We start from the raw sequence: 19043 nt of genomic DNA, 5'->3' as shown, positions 1-19043 counted from the left end.
CTGCCCTGGGAACAAGCTGCTGCTGAAGACTTGCTGAGCAAGCCCTATAAAAATTAACACGTCTTGCCAGGGAGACAGTAGGGAATGATTAATGAACACAACCAGTGAAAGGGGGGAGGAAGGAATCAGGAGAACAGGTTTGCTAAATTGACGGCATGTAAAATGTTTGTTCCTGCCTGAAACAGCAAGGTTGGCAAACCCTATCATGGCCCAGTAACTCGGGTTAAGTGAGAAGGCCACGAACCCATAAATTGTACATCATCTGTATTCAGATGTACGGGCTTGTAGCCTCTCTGGTCCAATGAGCCCAGTAATGAAAGACTTTAGAGCTGCCCAAGACGTAAGATCAAGTGCCCTGCTTGTTTTAGCTCTGATAAGATTTTGGATGAGGATTAATTTTGTTAATGACATTTTCAGTGCATACCTCTCCTTCTCATTTGAGGGTTATTTGTATGCTTTCTGCAGAAGTGCGAGCCTTGAGGGATGTGCAAGAGAGACTTTTATCCCATGAGTAAAAACAGAATAACTGAACAAAGCTGGGAAGTATTTGGTATCAAATCGTTTGGCCAAAGAAAAACACGGAGTTGTGCAAAACTTACCCACAGCACTTCGAGCCCTATTTTTATCACATGATTTTCTGCTTAGGAAAGTTGAAAAAGGAGTCTGCCAAGACACTTGTTTTTCCCTCTGCTGTGTATAACTCAAGAGGCTGAAAACCTTTAATGAAGTCATTTTCCCTCACGATTTTAGGAACAGATATCTCCTTGTGAGCAGATCTGTGTTGCTGATGAGAGGATTCAGCTGCTAATTTGTTACTGCAGAGCAGTTCATGGGCATGAGGACAATGTTGTCTCTGGTGCAGAGGCCTCGTGCTCGTGCTGCTTGCTCGCTCCTAAAAGCAGAGCTATTCCCCCAGGGATGAAAAGTCGAGCATGTAAACCCCCAAGGTGCTGTCCTCCCATCCACCACGCAGAGCCATTCTCTGCTGCTGTAGGATGGGCATTGCTGTTGCTTCTCCAGCCCCACACCTGCAGAACATCAGCCTTCACCTGGTGACGGAGGGGTGGGCAGGCATTCACACCCACAGAAAAATGCCACTGGGAAGTCAGAACTCAGGGGCTGGAGGGCTCCTCCTCGCATCTCTTACTGGCAGTGACTTCCCTCATTCATTAAGGCTGACATCTGTTATTGATATCAGTTATGATAATTAATGAAACATTTCGCTGGCTGTGGCTGGCGTTCTGTCAGCAGTTTCACACTGGAGGCTGGATGGCGGTGTTAGCGGCAGCACGGAGGAGTTATTTTGGTAGCTCAGTTGGATTTCGAGAGCGCTGGGATCAAAAGATCTCATCCCCATTGTGCTGGGACCCTTTGCGAAAGGGCAGAAGGGAGGAAGGAACCTGTAGGGGCGTGATGGATGGGCCACCTGCACGAAGGCAGCAGAGGGAGGAGAGCCAAGAAGATGGTTTAAGGTCTTCCCCTCCCTCCTCTGCCTGCTGATGAGCTGTCTTACAAAAATTACACAGCCCTAAGGCGCAGGATTTTCAAACAAGGCCACCTGATGGGTTTTGCTTTCTCTCTGTGTTGGGAAGAACGAAACAAAACAAAAGCGACCACCAACAAAAAAAAAACAAAAAAACACAACAGATTGCAAAAGCATGCGTCATTCCTCTGGACTCATCCGGGTTATTCTTGTTCTCCTCTGAGGACAGCCCACTAAATGGGGGCTGGGGACATCCCTCCCTCTGTGCACTGGGTCCTGGTGGGACCAGCTGGGGTGGGGAACCAAATCCCACAGCTGGTGAGGGGCTGTCCTGTGGGACTGGGGCTCTGGGACCAGCAATGCCCTGCAGGGCTGTGCCTGAGTGCAGGGACACGTGGTTCAGTATTGCACAGGTGAGGTGTACAGATGTAGGTGCTTTGGCTCTCTGAGGATGCTCGGCAGAGTGTGCTGCTGTATATAAATGAAGAGATTAGGATGGCAGTCCCGAGGCAGCGGGGTTATGAAGCTTCTTCCGTGTCCAGTCAAGCACCGGTGGGGTTCTCGGTTACGGTCTCCCCTGCACCGTGTGAATGTCTGACATTTCATAAGCTGCTTTCTCTTGACGGGCTGAGAGAGATAATTCTGAGTAATTTCCCTTGGGCAGTGAGGGTCGAGCAGGGAATCACGGGGGTTTGTGCTTCTTTGGAAATGTCTTGGTACATCCTAAAAAAAAATGTCTGTAATTTCAAGCTTGTAACTTCCTTTAAGACTCTCCTGTCCTCTTGACTTTACTGTTGTTTTAAAGTTCTTCTGACCTTTATTTTCTCTCTTCAGTTTCCTAAGTAATAAAACTGTAAGGAGCAATATGGGATTTGGGGGGGCTTTTTTTTTCCGCTTGAGACGGAGTGGTATTTGAAGTCGCATGGCGAGCGAGGCAAGCTTTCAATGAAGAGCTGCAGCAGCAGTCCTGGAGCTGACTGATAGCAAAACAAGTCCGTTATTAGGAGACACAAATCGCTCTGAAAGATTAAGTACTGAAAATAATAGCCATGCAAACCTTGAAGGAAGGGACGTCAGAGGCAAAGGTCATTAATTGACTGGTGGAATTTTGGATACGAGTTACTGGAGAATTGTCTGTCTTCCTTTAGCAAAGGAAAAAAATGGATGTTTCTATTCTCAATGGCAGTGCTGGTGCGGGGTGATTGTTATTGTTGAATGTTTCCAGGCTCAGTATTAATTCACTACTCCAGAGGGTCCAAAGTAATCATTCTTCCTTGCACTTCTCTGTTTTATTTTACTTACGTATTTGGCATTTCGGGAGTGCTCTCGCTCTCTATCTGAGCATGAAGCAAGATTAAAAATGCTCAGCAATTAAGAACTCTGGGAGATAAACGACGTGTATTTAATCTCACAGACCGCTTGTGTGTGTTCATCAGAGGAGGTGGGTGCACAGATTGGAAATGTGGGACGAAAACTTGGGCCTTGGCAGAGCTTTGCTTTGCCTCTGTCCGTGGCATTCAGGCATACATCCGTGTTATATAAATGAGCACAAACATCTGCATCCTCCAGAGACCTGGAAACTCTTGGAAGGTCTTCTCCACATTGTGCCCTACCCTGCTGTCGTCACAAATTGCTCCAAGCTCTGCATCATTTGCTTAAATAGAGATGATCCTTGCGATGATTTAGTAAGAAATTCCACTCTGCAGTCCACTATGGGCTCTGTTTTTCAGAAGAAAACCAAAATATCAGACCAGCAGCTCTGCCCATCGCATTGAGTGCCTTGTGCCACACAGCTAGCAGCTTCGGGAGCTGCGGGTCTTCAGATGAGAAAGGCTTGGAGGAAAATGAGGCGACATTACCTGCCAAATACACTCGTTAAATTGTTTTAAACTCTCCTGGCTCAACCCATTTATTCAGAGCTGAAGTGGTGTAAATCAGCGCGGTCTATTTAGGTTCCAGAGATTTTCTTTTTACATTGCAATTGCAGCAAATGGCAGGGATCTCTGGGGCATTAGCTGCTCTGTAGGGACTCTCCAGAGTAACGCCAAGTTTTGTGCTTTCAAAGCAGGGTAAGCAGCAGAGAGTTACTCTGAAATACATCAAAAACAGCCACATGGAGAGGAAGCGCATGACAAATTCTCTTCTTCCTGTTCTCTGCATACCAGCAAGCCCAAGGACAAACCAGCAAAATTTGGGCGGCTCCCCCTAAGTACAAGTGTTTACACAGCGGTTTAATGCAGTTGAACTAATCCACTTTAAATCCCCAACCTTAATTAATTGCAATTATTAACCAGCGGATTAAATTTGGGAGCACCCCCTGCAAAGGTGAGCCTGACATGAAACATCCTTCAGCAGCGTGGGGTTCGTTCCATAAATGACAGAGAGGAATTTTCTTGGAAGGGGGGGGTTGACCAAAAGAAGCCATCCCAGACCTGCTGCAGGCATTGGTAGGGGGCTCTGGGCTGTGTCCCATCCATTCTCCTGCAACCTGTTCCTATTCTACTTGTTGGGAATTTGCTTCTCTCCCAGTTCTTTATTTCAAGGCAAATCCCTGTCAGTCCAAATCTATTCTCTCTTTCTTTGAGTTGAAACCGAGACTAACCCTGACTCTCCTATGAAATATTGAAACACGTGGATTATTATAAATATTTTTTCTTCTGAAAATGCACAAGCTGTTTGTAATTCTATTTTTCATTGGCAAATCCTTCAAATAAAAGAAACTTGCTTGCTCCAGAGAAGCAAGTGTATGGTAGTTACATATTCATTTATCATTTCATGCTGTTCAAACACGTGCTAAATACTTTATAGAACAAATACGACGAGGCAGGCAGAAATCTTTGCCCCGGTGAGAACAGGAATAACCCAGAGACTTACACCAGAATTTAATTCTGCCCTGCTTTGAAATGTTTCCCAACGAAGGCTTCTGTCAGTGTGCATGCATGGAATAGAGGCAAATTCCCATCAAAGAGAGAGGACTGAACTGCAGGACAAGGGCCTGTGTACTGGGCAGTGGTTTGCTCTTAGTCTGAAATATGAAGTATTTGCTGTCCTAACGCTGGCAATGTGTTTGTCTGTGCATAGCTGTGTACGTATGGATACTGGGGTTGGCTGGAGTGATTTCCTAAATCAAGTAGGACTCATATTTTTGGGAAACATGAAAGCGTTCGTGGAAAATGAAAAAAAAAAAAAGTAGTATTGTGAATTAATTAAATAGCCCAGGAATTAATTTATTTTCAATTTAATTATGAAAAAAAAAGGAAGAATTTAAAGAAAATAGAGAAGAAAATGATGCAGGGCCATCTTTTTCCATCTCCTTCAGTGGTGCTGCACCAGAGCATTACTGGTACGATCACAGGAGCAATGGATGAAGATGCTCCATTGTGGTTGCACTTCAGATTGGTGACTGCTGATGGGAATTCCTTCTTTCCCACCACGAGGACGCAGTGGCAGCCCTTGCCTTTGGTTTGTCAATGATATTCCTCACCACTCCTCTTTTTCCTTTGAATGTCTGCGTGAGAAAATGTAGAACATTTGAAAACGTTGTTAAGGAAAGAAAAGAAATCAATGCACGTGCCCTTCGCTTGGCAGCCTTCAGAAGTGGTAAAAGCCATCAGAACCAGGAGGCCTTTCGTGTGCTTGGCTGTGATTTGTAGCAGATCTCCTCGACTCCCAACTACTCCATGAGTTTCATGCATAATGCAGCAGCAGCTTTGATTGAAGTCAAAAAAATCTGCTGACAGAATGTAGTGTCAGGCATCTGGGGAGATGTCTAATTAATTATTATAATTGACATCCACACCAGATGTCTGATATATGACGGTCTCTTTGTTGATAAAAGGTTTCGGTAATTCAGTTTGAACAGCACTTTCAGAACAATATGTTTTCCATTTAGGTCACAGGGAAAAGAAAAATATGATTTATTTTTTTCAGGAAATTGAATTCTGTCGGGTCGCAGCATTCTTTCTTCTTGCCTTCCCACCTCTAAGCAGCCTTGAAAATGCACGGGACGAAGGGTGCGATGGAAAAGCATTCATCACCACGTTGACCACTGATCAAAAGCACTTAGCTGGGCAGTGCAGGATCTGCCATCCTCTTTTGTTCCCTGTAGTCGCAAAGCAGAGTAGCTGATCTGACACCTGTAAAATAATAATAACAATAAAAAAGTGAAAACCTCAATCAAAGAGCAGTTCTCCGATGGAGGGCCGATAGATTAGGTTATCACAGAGGGCCAACAGCTTTTGAGTTCTGCCGAGTCTTTATAATACTTCTAAAGCCTCTTGCATTAAAAAGGGACAAAGCATACAGTCACCTCAACCTTTTGGCCCCAAATTCAAACCAGCTCTCAGCCCAGAAACTTTCAGTAGTGTGAAATAGCTTCTCTGGCTTTCTGCCGTAGTAGATTCTGTACATCCTTCTTTCCTTTTTGGCTTGGGCCTGCTGAGCAAAGTTCTTCTTAAGGCATGTTCACTCTGGATAGAAGAACAAATGGCTCAGAAAATTCCATTTTATGAGCTTTGCAGAGCATCTGATGGCTCCCAGAGGTTCCATCTCAGGCAGCCTGTTACAGCAGCAGGGCTCACATGGTGCTCGGTTCACGTTTTGTGAGCTGCAAGGACCATCGTCAGTCATGCTCAGAAGCTGTCTTTGGCTCAGACCAGACCTAAAGAGAGCAGAGAGAGCACCTGCTTTTTTCCATCTATTTAAACTGCTGCTTTTTCTTACAGCCTAACAGTAACTCTCTGGGACTTCTGAAGAAAGGAAAGAAGTTCTGCCTGTGTTTGTACCAGATGTGAGTCAGCGTTGAAGCAGATTGTCAGGACAACACAGACCTGCATTCAGGCCAGTAAGCACTACTCAGTTTTGAATCCATATTAATGAAAGCAGCAATCAGGATGCCTACTTCAGTGTCTCTCTAAAGTAAAATAAGGCTATCTGCTGCCGCACTGGTCATTCTGTGCCCAGTTCTGGGCACACCACTTAGTGGTCCAGCTCATCTGGTGGACTTCACCTCAGGTTGCTGTAACACTGGGACATTGTCAGCTGAGTGCTTGCAATATATTTTGAGCCATTTAAGTCATCTGCTCTCAGCTCCAAATTGCAGCTGCCTTAGCTGGGACATTGTCTCTGACATCCATTTTGGTGCAAAGTATGACAGATTGACTTAAATTGCCTGTTAAAATTCTTGCTTTAGATGTAACCAAATACACTGCAGATATTTCAAGGTTTTTTGATGCCAAAAGAAGCAGATAGGCACTAGTCAGCATTTCAAAGTCTAAAGTGCTCATTTGCATCTTAGATACCCAATTTCCTTTCCAGATGTGGCTTGCAGGTGCAGGGGGATGCAGGCAGCTGACCTTCCGTAGACACCATAACACAAACTGATTTTAAGGGCAATTCAGGCTGTTGGTATGAGGCTTTGTTTTACATTTCTTCAATCATCTGAAATCTCAATGTCCTCTCTTAGCATTTCCTGAAGAGTCCCTTTACAGTTACCGACGAGGTTTGTAGTTATTACGCTGCACAGTTACATATGTGATCCCCCATACCCTGTAGGAGTTAAGTGCCTCAAAACCTTTGCTTGTCCCTGAAGGTTTGCATCACTTCTGCAAATAGGGCATAAGCATCTGTTCTGCCTAAACATCATGTCTGTATTTTCTGAGTGGGCCAAACTGAGGTGAAGCTTAACTTGAGAACAAAGCTCTAACGTGAAACTGTAGGAAGAATTAACATCTCCCCCAGCACAAAGATGCTGAATTTCCAGTTGAAGCAGCAGCTTTATGCTGAGTTACTGGCACGACTTCTTGTTTTATGGATATCCTTACTTGCTTAACGGAAAAAAAAGGAAGATAAAGTGCTTGCATGGAGATGTATTCTCTTCTCTTCTGTTGGAAGTGATTTGAAACCTTTCACTCCTGTGATGTTAATGTCACTTCTAATATTGCAAATTCGCTAAGATGCCAAGCGAACGGCATTTAAATAATGTCTTTGCAAGACTGATGCGTGCGCGAATGTTTGGGTGAGGATGGTTGTGGGTTTCCTCCTAGCAGCCTCGCAAAGTAGGTAGTCTGCAGCCTCTTTGCTTTAATTTCTGATATAAACGTAAATGGTAATTTTAACATTTTAGATACTAACTTGATTTCATCTGATTTTGGCAAGACACGTGCCATGTATTTTACAATTTAAAAATCAGGTTTGAAAATGTCAGCTTTCACGAGCAGGCGGGTTGTGTCATTTACAGCACACTGAAGGCACACGGCAGATAAGGCAAAGTGGGGCTAAGGAGGCATTTAGGGATTATTTGCATCAGAGAAGGCAGCTGGGAGGGAACAGCTGAAGTATGGGGAAACTGGATGCCTTAATGTGAATATCTGAGTGAAGTGCTGTTCAACAGCTTCTGATGCTGCAGCTGAGTTGCGCCTTGCCCACCAGCTCTGCTGGATGTTTAATACATGGCTGCAGCACCTAGTGTTAAAGCTTGCTGCCCTGCTCTCTTCCAGCAATGCCAGATGTCCTCCTGCACTGCCAGTTAAGCACGATCTGACCCCATTCCCCATCACAAATCTCTGACAGCGTGCAAGTGAAGAATGGCCTCAGCTCTCCCAAAGCGCTGAAGTGTCAGCACGTTCAGTGCGGAGCCTTATTTGTTCAAGTGACGCTTCAGAGGAGAGGGAGAGCATCCTCAGGGCTGGGGGGGTGGGATGGGAAGCACGGGGGGGCACTGGGGTACCATCACCCATCCTCACACCCCACTGATGCCGAACAGATCGCACTGTGAGTAATGAACACCGAGAAAAAGGACAAGCAGAGTTTCCAAGGGATGCAGAAAGACGCAGAGAGCTCATTTCCAAGCACAAGTGCAAAGTCTCGGAGTCAGACAGCCACTCCTGTGGACTTGTGCTGTACAGGCTGCTAATTAAGAAACCAGAGGCCTGAAATTGCTTGCTTTTATCCTGCAGTTTTTCTCTGGTGAGGATCTCCTGGGGTTCAGCTAGTCAGCACATTGAGGGGATTAGAGAGCGCTGGGGATACCTTCAGAAATACCAGGGAGCTAATTAAAGTGGGCAAGGGGAGCTGGCCAGAGAAACAGTGTCACAAATAGGCAGCCACTCAAAGGCACTGACAGAAAATGCAAGGCAAGGAGAAAGACAGAGCTCTAAAGGGAGGCCGAGGAGAGAGCAGAGACAGAGTGCCCACCTGCAAGCACTAAGAATTATTAGCAACTTTCCTCCTCGCCAGCAGCCACGTTTTCCTTCTGGATTTTGCCCACAGGGACAGTGTTTGTTCATCGTGGAAATCTTTCCTAAAACAACAGGCATCGTTTGCTCACTTCCAGTCATTAGCAGCTCCATTTCTCGCCCCGAGCTGCTGTGTGAGCATACAAGCTGCCTTCCCTTTGGTTGCTGCACGCTTCTCATTACGGGATCCTGCTTTGCATAACTTGTTAGAGCACTGGAACATCTGAAAACATTTGGGCTCACTGTTTCCTTGATACTCGTTTACAACAGGAAACAAATGGGAGTGAAAGTACGAAGTACAATTGGCTACCTCTGAGAAGGAGTAAGAGGAAAATAAATTGGTTTGCTGCTTTATAGAAATATCCACCATGATTCATGGAGTAGCTGTTGCAATTTGGAAAAGGAACCCGCAATTTGGAGGCAGAATCTCCTTTGTACTAAAGATTTGACTTTGCCATTCACTGGGCTTTCACTGAGCCATAAGCCAGGAAGAAATCCCAGTCCTCATGGCCATTGTGCAGGCTGTGTCTGCCGCAGCCTCCATCCGCTGCAGTGTTGTGGAAGAGCCAGGCTTAAAACAGAGGAAGTGGGGCTTGGGAGCCCACAGAGGTTTCTGAGACCTTCTCGAGTTGGCAGCAGTCCCATAGGCTGGACAGGACACCTCCCAGTATCCCTTCCCACCACTGCCTCTAGCATTTTATTTATCAAATAGCCAAGTCCTCCCGCTATTGTCTCTTATCTCCGGGGGCCAGTCTGCCAAAAAGATAAACTGCCTGGCAGCGCTGCGAGCCGCTGCTTTTGTCCAAGTGCAGAAGCATGATGGAACTGCTGGAGGCTTTCAAAAGGTGCTGGGGGAAGGAAGGAAGGAATGTTGAGAGCTGTGTAAAAGCTTATTGTTTGTGCAAACAGAAAAGAAAGAGGAGGCAGCAGCAAGGGTGCGACCCTCTTCCTCGCATGCTGGAACATTGCACCGGCCACAAATGGGTCTTGAAGTGGTCTCCAGCCCCAGTGCTGGCAGTGCATGCAGGTGGGACGCAGCCCCAGGGAGCAGCAGGGCTCGCTGTGCTCTCAACATCCAGCGCTGACTCAGAAATGCAAGGGAGAGCTCTCTCCGTGCGGAGGGTCCTGGCAGCAGGGCTGGTGGAGAGCCAGTAGCCACAGCAGGTTAGTGAAGCAAACCGAATTTGAGAGGCTGAGAGAAAACAGCAAGCACGGCAGTTAGCAAAATAAAGAATAAGCCCTGCGTTTCTTGTGAGAGAAGCGGTCACAGCTGAGCAAATGCCTAGCAATGGGCTGTGTGGTGGGAGTGATGGAGAGGGGGAAGAACAAGGCTTGACGAGATTTCGTGAGCAAAGTAACTACTTGAAAGCAAGCACTTGGCAGGAGGGCTGCAACGAGTGGGAGACTGGGAGGTGTTCTCTGAACACATGGCCCCTGAGCAGGGAGAGGATCTGCTCGGAACAAACCCGTGGAATTGCACAGATTCAGGGAAGGTGAAACCTTCTGGGTCCACTTTTGAAAATGATTTTGGCCAGCAATTAAAAAACTAAAAGGGAACGGAGGGGCAAAGCTCTTCAGCCTGCCATTTTCAAACTGGAACATCTCGACTGTTTCAAAACACCATTTTCAGTTTGAAATGGACTTAGGTGGTTGAAGAGTAGCCATAACGACACAGTTCACACTGAAATGAAGAGGTTTTGTTTTGGGCCAGGCGAACACCCACAGTCAGCTTGAACCTTTGGGAGGTTTGGAGAGTGGCTGAGGGTTGGAGGAGGCACGGATCCATAGCCAGCAAACATCCATTTGTAACAAGACCCGGAATTAGCTACTTTTGCCCCCTGAAATTTTGCCACAGAATATGGCGGGTTTCAAAAGCAAGTGGGCAGAGAAATGGGGAATGAATCATGAAGGGCTACTGAGTACAAAGGCACCGAGAGGCAACTGCAAGCTGAAAATGCTTGGAACGATAGCGAAGCAAAGTGCTCACCATTACCATGCTCATCTCTTGGTGTCCTCATTATCCACTTTGAAGAAAGAGACATGGGTTTCCTATGCTTCTGGCATGACCTGTAATAGCTGCTCTTGAATATTATAAACTAAAACCAAAAAGTGTTCTTGTTTTACTCCTTTATTCCCAAGCCCAAGCCGAGTCAGTTCTGCTGCTGTTCCAGCTCCCGCCAGTATCAGCCCTAGTTTTTGCTGACCTTGCTTGTTAGCCTCACTGTTCCGTTAAGGTTTCATCTCTCACAGCAAAACTTCTACAGATAAATTAATTTTTCTCCCATCTCCTTTCCTGTCTCACCACTGCTAGCACTGTAAATGATGGGCTGTCTCTGGTAGGCGCAGGTGCTGCTGGGCAGGCCCACAGCTCAGCAGTGTTTGGGGAGCAGCCCTGCCCTGCAGGTACCCACAGAGGAGAAGTGCTTGTATGAGGAGCTCAGCTTTCAGAGCTGATGAGTTTTGATCCATCAGGGGCTGTTTTCCAAATCCCAACATTGGCTTTTGCCCCAAACCCTCCCTAAACTGTCATCTGCCACTCCTGAAGGAATGGTGAGTTCTTTGGTTCAGCAGCCAAGTGAAGTATGCAGAAAAATAAATGCAGTTCGGAGGACATTAAATATATTTTCTAAGGTTATTTGCAAAATACACAAAAATTTACTTTTGATCAAGATGAAGATGATGTTTGACCCAAAATGTCACGTTCTGCTGCGCTGGTAGCTTACTTTTCCCTTTTCTTTAAACTCTCCATTTTTGTTTGCGACATAAGACATTTTTTCAGCAAACGCTGCCTTTTACCTGCACCCTACACCTCACCTGCACCACACACCTGCACCCTGCACCCCACACCTGCACCCTGCACCCCACACCTGCACCCTGCTCTCAGTGCAGCTTGCCTCCCAGCGTCTTGCTCTGCTCACCCAGGTATGCAGACGCGCTGCCGGCTGAGATACAGCACGTTATCTAACGCTGTTATCTCCCATCTTCCCAATCCCCAGGACCTCATTTGCTGATGACAGTACGTGAATGAAAAGCTCTACTTGCCCCTTTTGTTAAGAGGAAAGCAATGTCCAGCGGTGTGGTATTCTGCAGCGGTGTGTACCTGGTGTGGCCAGGTGGAAAGGGGGTGGCAAACCCAGGGGGTTCTTATTCTCCTGCCCTCGTGTCAGGCTGCAGGGAGACACTGGAAGGGAGCTTTGATGAGGACAGATGTCCCACTGATATGCTCTGAGTTTGGGGCTCCAGTGCTGGGAGGAGCTGCGTGGCTCAGTGCTCCCCTGGGTCCGGCTTAGGCTGAGGGTCACATCAACTCTGCAGTGAACAGAGCCACACCAAGTGGCTTGTGACTTTGTTTCCTGTGCCTACAAATGTCGTAGTTTCAGGCTCTTCCAGTACTCAGAGCATAGAAACTGCCGTGTATTTTGTTATACATCCTGTTATTCGTCCCTGCGCTTTACCAGCACTAAAGGATTGTGTAGAAGGAATTTGGTAATTCCAGTCCTCCAAGGAAGCTGCAATTCAGTATTGTTTAGGCTTCTGTTATTCTGAGCAAACTTTTCATTGCATTGTAATTTCAACAAGAGCGCAGTCAATATATGGCAGTACTACAAAATATCATAGCATTACGAGTAATAGGATTGCAAAATAGCGTTCTCAACACCCCAACCTTAATGCAGAGCTACAGTAAGTTCAGTTGTTACGCTGCCCATCACAGCAGCACGGTAGCAGGCCACATTGCTAGCATTTGGGAAGCGTTACCAAGAGGCTCCCAAGCAGTTGGAAAATGCTGTGTTTTTCCATGCACAAAATGGAGCAGATGTCTTCAGCAGTGACATGCTCCCCGTGCTGATGGCAGCAGTGCTGAGTGCTGGGCTGGGAGGCCACGGGGAGAGGTGGAAATCTCCTGTGTCAGGTCAGGGTAAAGGTGTGCTATGAAAACAGAGCGCGTGTGATGTGCTGCTTCCCCAGGATGCTGTGCTGGCATCTGTAACTCAGACCGTGGGAATGCCCTGAGACAGTAGTGTGGTTGTTGTATTTCATAAACCTCGACCATATTTTTTATGCCATGAATTCACCCAGTGGCTCTTTGAACCTGAATGTATCCACATCCATAGTTTCTTGCTTCTACTTCCCAACCAGGGCAAAATCAACCCCTCAAGGTTAGGGGTCTCACAGCCCCCATCACATATGGGTTTGTAGGTACCAGGACATGTAAGTGAACAGCAGGGTGGATGAGCCTACAGGTGGGTGTGCAGGTAATAGGTAGAGAACCTCTGCATCATGGCAGTGGTTGTTAAAATGCCCCTGGGGGCTGGTTTTAAAAAGAGACCCTTCCAAGGGTGAGGAAGGGCAAAATCCATCAAGGGAAGCTGATAGGACACAGAATAGTCAGATTCTCTTTTGAGTCACACAGGGGAACAAGGTTTGATAACAATCAGAGCATATGCAATATCTCAAAGGATTAAAAACGTCAGTCAAACCCGAGGCAGGGAGGCATCGGCAAAAATGAAGTTAGAAAAAAGTAAAATAAGATAGAAAGGAATAAAAGCAGACAGGGACTCCTCCAGAGGAGTTTGCTAAGTGCTTTCATTGACTTCTACATAGAATGGTGAACGGAGTCCAAAGTCTGCATGGTTTGAGAAGCCATTTCCTTACAGAAGCACAAATAGCAACTAAGAGAGGCTATTCTGAGGAGCACTTGTCACTGTTTTCATTCAAAGTTGCAGCAGCGAGTTGTGCCAGGAGCGTTTTTCAGGCCGGCTAATTCTCTGTTGGCTCTGTCCTTCCAGGTATCCAGCTCAATTTCAGTCTGTGAAACCGTTTAAGGAATTGAAAAGCTTTTGATTCTTAAAAAAGGGCAGTAATACAAGAACGAAGAAATAAAATTTGGGAGTGGATGTAATAGCATTCGTGCAGGCGTTTGAGCAAAGAAAAATCCTGCTGGTGAAATCTACCCCTTCTCGAGCAGTTCAGGCTTAAATTGGAGATAATTAGGTAGAGCAATTGTGCTGCCATTCATCCCAAAATTGGACTTCGCCCTCAATAGGACACGGGGCCAGTCAAAACTACATTTTGAAGAAAAACTCATGTTTTCAACAGGGGTGGGTTTTTCATGAGCAGCCAGCTCTAGGAGGAAATATTACTATTTCAGCTGAAATCCCCACTAATTCTTGCCAGGAGCGCGAATACTGCTCAGAACAGTCAGCGTTGGCTTGCGTGGACTGCAGAGCAGTTGAAATTCTGCGTGTCACCATATCCACATATTTATGTAAATAACCATGCATGCAGTAGGCAGCCCAGATTTCCCAGGCTGTCCTCACCCTTCTGGGGCTGATGTCTGGACCGCATCAGCTGAGCGCTGTGCTGGGTTGGCTCTGAGTCCCTGCACCCCATTGGAAGGAATGCACGCCAACACGTGCACACACACATGCACACGGCATCATCTCTGCTGGGGATTTGACTTTGATTTCTACCTGTTTGCTTTAATATAAAGTAAAAGGTCATTTTAGAGTAACATTCCGCAGTATTCACTGTTTATTCTCAGTTGGAGTTGCGGCATCTCTCTTATCTGACATTTCCACTACAAATTAAGTTCCTCGGACGCCTCTTTTGGATGCAAAGTGATTAATATCTAACACAGCTCTGGGATATAATGAGCTCTGCCTGTCACTCGTGCATCTCTGCTGCTGTGGTGCTCGTGCAGTGCTCCTGGGGGCAGCTCTGTGGTAGGGCAGGCACTCCTCCCCTTATTGTACTTGTTGGAAGGGGATGCGTGGAATTCAGAACTTCGAGCTTGCCTCCTTTGTTTTAAAGTGCCTTTAGAAACATCCCACTCTCCAGCACCTGAGTATAGACAGGATTAGAGCAACAGTGTGCAGTAAATACCTCCCAGCCTTCATTTCATCCCACCGTGCTCTGCACATCCCCTGCACTATCCCTGGGTTCCATCGCATTTCTCTATTCGCCAGAACATTCCCAAGCTGTGATTTTGGGGCAAAAAAAACACAATTCCGTTCAGTCGCAAGCACTTTGCTGGGAAGACTTCAGTGTTAACAACGGTTCCTGTGGGCGAAAATCATGAAGTTCAGTATTGCCTTTCTCACCTCCTCATTTCAGGGAGTTTTGGTGTTAGGATTCATTGCTGCATCTCCGCAGCAGCGTGATGCCGGATCCATCGCCCGTGGTGTTGTGGCTCAGCAGTGTTGGTTCCTTGGTGGCTTCTGGAGCAAAAGCAGTTTGCTGTCAGGTTGGAGGAGACACGGCCCCAAGATATAGTGGAGCTGAGAGGAGGTTTGGGGCTGCATCCCTGAAATGGGTAACGCTGCTGGAAAAAGAGGAAGGGAGGGAGCACAGGAATTAAAGAAGAGCACTGCAAAGAGAGTTACTGGAAGTGCTGGTGGGAGCTGGTGAGAAAGAATTTTGCCAGAAAATGACTTCAGAGAGAGAGTTCTCCGGGCACAGCGGTCCCCTGTGCTGGAGTGCAGGGTGATGCAAATGCAGCAGCACTATTTTGTCTGGCTGGGGACAGATATCACTGGCATTTTTCTGTTCTCTCTTCTTCTTTCCCTTCCCTTTCCCCTCCCCATTCCCTTTTCCCTTCCTCTTTCCTTTCCTTTTTTTCCTTCCAGAGGGAATTGGAGTCTTTCTACTAAATAAATGAGGGTCTGCCTAATGAGGGGAGATTCAGAGAAGCTCATCAAGACTAATTCTAAAAATGGATAAATGAAAGCACATTAAACAACCTATATAGACACACTATTTGGAATTAAAGGGTCTGTAATTAAGTTTTACTTAATTCACATTTGAAGTGACTTGAGCCAAATTGAATTAAGGCCACTTTAATTTTAAATGAAAGTATCCAGACCTGCGTTTAATGTAATTTAACTAATCCACTTGCAATTCACACCACTAGTTAATTTTGGATTAATTTCCCCTTGTAAGCAAGCTCTTCAGCCGGCCACAAGAGTGGAACTTCGTTTTCCTTTTTCCATCTAGAGAGGGAGCCACAGAACTTCTTTCTCAAAAAAAAAAAAAAAAGAAAGAAAGAAAGAAAGAAAGCAACCCTCTGCTCTGTGCAGCTGAACCCTTTTTTGTGCAGTTTAAGCCCTTTTCACCAGTCTTGGGGTGAGCCTTACCCAGGATATGGGAGAAGCCTCCAGTGCCATCCCCAGCTGCAAGGAGACAGAGAATCCCCTCCGCAGGATTTGCAGGCCCACCTCCAAGATAAGGTTACCTATGGGGTAAATAAAATCTGGCAGCAGGTCCTGGGAAGGCAGCCTGGCTTGAGGGGATGGATCCACATTGGCAAAGGGAAGCAACGGGCTTTGGCAACGCTTGGGAGAGATGCTGCGTGCTGCGTGGTGGGACTGGAGAGGCTCCAGCCGGTGAGCTGCGTTTGATTAATGCCATTTACAAAGCTGCATGGGTCAGTTTGGGTGCCCGGGGTAATTAAAACAAAGGATTTATTTGGAGCTTCTGACACCAACAAGCCATTAATAGAGCAACCAGCAAACAAACAAGCAATTGTGGGGCTGGAAGATACGTCAAGCACAGGGAGAGAGAAAGTGTTCACAGTGGAGAGAGAAGGTGAGCACAGCTGATGTGGATGGCAGACACCCAAATCATGCTGCCTCTGAGCTGAACCAAGTGCAGTTCCATCCATCCCAAGGCTCCTAAGGGTGTAGGTCATCCTTAGGGGCACCTAAAGCCTTGACAGCTTGGGTTTCCCACAGAGAAGGGCTGTACTCCCATCAGTGATAGCAGCCCTGATAACTGCTGGTACTGCAGCATACATTGGGCATCGTCTGTTCATGCAGGCTTTGAAAAAAGAAGACAAATCAAGAGAGAACAGGTTGCTTCCAAAAGACTTAGGGAGTCACAGCTTGCCCAGTCCCCCAGGGACCACTCGATCCATGTTTCCATTGGGATGTGTCCCCATAACCCCCCTCGTTCAGCACCTTGCACTTGCTGAAAGCACCAGAAGGATCCGTGCACCGTGGTGGCACGGGGGGGGGCAAGCAGTGCACGGCGGCATCGCGTCTCCTGGCATCAGGAGTGAGCTTCAGGAGGAGACTTCAGCAGGAACAGAGCCAGCAGCTAAGCTCAGATGTTTGCCATCAGAATCAGAGCTTTTAAGGGTTAGAATCCAGAAGCAGCCTTTCTTCTCAGCCACGAGCCAGAGCAGTTTAATTGAGAAATCCTGCCTGGGAGGTGCACTTGGCTCCCGGCTGCCTCCACCCTTCCCTGCAGCACCTTTGATTTCCTAAATCAAACTACACTTCCCAGAAGGCTCCTTCCCTGCACCCGCAGGCAGCCCCTGGCCGGGGTGGTTCGCGTTCTGCTCTTCAGGTATTCGCCTTTTTCCAGCAAGATGATGGAAAGGGCACATTCTGTAAAAGTTCCATTTAATCAAAAGCAAATCGATTCTTATGGGGGGAAAAAAAAAAAAAAAAGAAGAAGAAAAAAAAGAAAAAAAAGAAAAAAAAGAAAAAAAAACTCAGTTGAGACGGAATATTTTCAATGAGCACGATGATAACAGCCCCACAGCCCCCTCCCTGCCTCTCACGTGCACAGCAACCAGGTGGGAGCTCCTGCTGGCAGCGGTTCGGTTTGCTGGTGACCCACCACCTCTTTTCAAATAAATTCCCACTGAATTATCTGAAGTGAACAGAGAGCAAGGGGGGGAAAGGAATTCAGGCTTGGAGGATAATACAGAAGTTATTTCAGCTGGAAGATCGAGTGCATTGCATTCATTTAGAAATCATTTAAAATGGTGAAAGAGGTGTTCTGAACGCAGTGGGAAGCTGATGGCTGATTTGAATTCGCATTCACACACCCTTATACAACAGAAGACTCTGGGAAATAACAGCCCCCAGCGAGGTCTGCCGTGATGCAGTGGGGGGCACAAATCAGAGCAGAGTGAAGGTGTGGTTATCCCACTGTCCATCCCACTCTCCATCCCGCTGTCCATCCCACTGTCCATCCCGCTGTCCATCCCACTGTCCATCCCACTGTCCATCCCACTGTCCATCCTGCTGTCCATCCCTCTGTCCATCCTGCTGTCCATCCCGCTGTCCATCCTGCTGTCCATCCCTCTGTCCATCCTGCTGTCCATCCCGCTGTCCATCCTGCTGACCATCCCTCTGTCCATCCTGCTGTCCATCCCGCTGTCCATCCCACTGTCCATCCTGCTGTCCATCCTGCTGTCCATCCCGCTGTCCATCCCGCTGTCCATCCTGCTGTCCATCCTGCCAGACATCAGCCCTCCCCATGGGTGCGGTGCTTGGAGCAGGGCGATGCCCAGGGGGATGCAGTGCCCCAACACATTTACCAGCTTGGGTCAGCATCCCCCCAGCTCCCCTCCCTTAGTCCTCCAATTTGTGATACAGATCCGTTTCTGTGATCAACTCGAGCTCTCTGGATACAAATGACTCCTAATGGCAAACATTCCTGAAGATAGTTTAAGAAAACGTAAATAATTTGGTTTGTTTTGTACTGCAGCTTACTCACACTGCTTCTATATACATCAATATGTGTTTCTGTTTCTTCTCGAGATTCATTTCATTTTTAAGTGCATGGGAGAAGAGCCCAGAGATCAGCTCTACATCTCTTGTTATTGATGGGTTTTTATGAGTAAATAAGTGTATGCTATTATGATTTCATCTTCTGTGCTCGGAGCGCGCATTGCTCCGGAGAGCTGCCGTGTTTATACCCCTCACAGATACGTCTTTGTTTTCGTTGTGTCTTCTCCATCTCACAGCACACTGAGGATTAATACCCAAGCCCTAAAACGCGGTGTACTTGCACCGTTAGTCTGTCGCACACCAAAAATAAGAGCAAAGAGAAGTTCCCCTTGCTCTCACTGCCTTTCAGTTGTTGCACACCAAGTGGGCAGCAGCGTGGGCCGGGAGATGGGCGACATCCTTGCAGGTTTGCAGGCTGCAGCAGGAGTGATCCAGGCTGTGCAGGGTCTGTGTTTTGTGCTGTACCCTGGAAGAGAGGTTCTGGTAGCAGAAGGCAGCGGGAATCCAAACCTCAACTGTCTGTTCTTTGTTTATAAGCTTGAATAAATGAGTTTGTGCTGCAGTTGCCTTGTGCAAGAACGGGTATCGCAGACCCCTGCAGCTCACCAGGGCTTTCGGTGGGGCTTGGATGTTGGCATCAAATGGGGTGTGTAAACAGAGAACACGGGGAGAAAATGCAAGCCCCAGCTGTTTTTGGGTTTTGAAAGAAAAGAACGCCTCCAGCTTAGGAACGAGTAAAAGTTGGTCGTGTTTTCTGTGAGCCTGGAATCCCGGAGGGGGCTGGAGTGAATTTTACATCAAGTT

General features: G+C 47.0%; 2 long non-coding RNA genes across 31 annotated transcripts in view; one reads left to right on the top strand and one right to left on the bottom strand.

Annotated features, from left to right (window-relative positions):
- LOC110387434 overlaps positions 1-19043 on the top strand; it is a 235153-nt gene that overhangs the window by 130619 nt on the left and 85491 nt on the right. For all 30 annotated transcript variants that reach the window (XR_002432516.1, XR_002432497.1, XR_002432509.1 and 27 more), the window contains one exon: positions 6208-6326. This is a non-coding gene — a long non-coding RNA (uncharacterized LOC110387434). The remainder of the gene's footprint in view (positions 1-6207; positions 6327-19043) is intronic.
- LOC110387437 lies at positions 4690-15462 on the bottom strand. Its single transcript, XR_002432522.1, has 2 exons — positions 8678-15462; positions 4690-5619 (listed from the first exon to the last, which is right to left on the bottom strand). It is a non-coding gene; the product is annotated as an uncharacterized LOC110387437 (long non-coding RNA).

The sequence above is a fragment of the Numida meleagris genome, chromosome 22, assembly GCF_002078875.1.
Source record: "Numida meleagris isolate 19003 breed g44 Domestic line chromosome 22, NumMel1.0, whole genome shotgun sequence".
Taxonomy (NCBI): Eukaryota; Metazoa; Chordata; class Aves; order Galliformes; family Numididae; genus Numida; species Numida meleagris.
Note: the sequence above shows the minus strand (reverse complement) of the source record. Positions and strands in the feature narration are given on the sequence as shown.